Genomic DNA, 1383 nt, shown 5'->3' with positions numbered 1-1383 from the left:
GTGAGTTTAAGCCACCAAGTCCGGGACTCAAACTGCAGTCGACTACATGGGAATCCAGCGACATAACCATTATGCTAACTGCTGGTCCCAATTCTTATTATTAATTTGTAAATTATTTTAGATTTTCTTTGGAATAATTGCTTTTTTCCAGTTCTTAGATTGTTTTATTTTTGCCTTGCCTTTTTGTACTGGCTAAAGGACTTCAGGACAATGTTTAAGAAATGGTAATAGTAGGCCCTCTACCATGGTTCCTGAAAGCAAAGTCAATTCTTTCAACATTTATTCTTGAAGTATGATGCTTGCTATAAGTTTATATTTTATATTAGATCTATTACAAGGATAAAGAAATTTCTTTCTGTTCTTAGTTTCCTTAAAATTTATTTGCTTATTTAAAAATAATCTTATCACTTTTATATATATGATACATGTTTCACATCAATAATTGAAACCATATAGGAGAATACAATGAATAATTTTAAAGATCACACCATTCTCCACCACCAAAATAATTTTGTTAACAATTTTTTGTATCTTACTTTTTATTATGAAAGACTTTTAGCATATAGAAAAGTAGAGAGAAAAATATTAATGAACACTTACATATCAATGATTTCATTTTATTGGTATTTTGCCATGCTAGTTTCATCTGTTTTTTAAACTCTAAATTATTTTAAATTAAATTTAAGCTATTATGAAATTTCACACTTATTTACTATTTACTTTTCTCTTAAAATAATATTTCCATATTTAGCCACAATACCATAATCACCTTTTGCAAAATTAACTAAGACAAGGTAGGGCGACCTTTGTCCTCTCTCTGCCTCTGTCTGTTTCTCTCTCTTTAAATTATTTATTTATTTATTTAAAAATCTTTTAAAACCACTTCTTATCACCTAGAACCTTTTCTTTCTCTTGCTAATTTCAGAACTCATTTTAAATTTGAGGTGTGTCCTGGTGTGTTCATGTGGCATGCTAATGTGCTGTGCAGTTTTAATTTTTTGCCTTTAAAAATATTTTCTCTTTTTTGGTTGTTTTTATCTAGTTTTTTCTCTTTTTCTTTTATTTTCCTTTTGCTTTCTTTTTTCTTAACCTTACTTTCCTGCTCTGTTCTTCAGTCTCCACATACTGAGTGTCTAGACGGACCTAGGTGCACAGTAGCCAAGCATCTGAATACTTTTGGGGTCACTGAAATCTTCAACACTTATTGAACCTCCTGATTTAAGAAAGAAACTTCTTTTTATAAATCTTAACTCAAAATCTTTTTCTGTGGATACATCGCAAAACGCCAGAAAAAATGAGAATACTATACGAGAAATACTAGATATCATTAAGTGCCCAAACATCTGGATAATCGGTATCCCAGAAGGTGAAGAAACTAATAAG

The sequence above is a fragment of the Tupaia chinensis genome, unplaced genomic scaffold, assembly GCF_000334495.1.
Source record: "Tupaia chinensis unplaced genomic scaffold, TupChi_1.0 Scaffold000567_1, whole genome shotgun sequence".
NCBI lineage: Eukaryota > Metazoa > Chordata > Mammalia > Scandentia > Tupaiidae > Tupaia > Tupaia belangeri.
Note: the sequence above shows the minus strand (reverse complement) of the source record.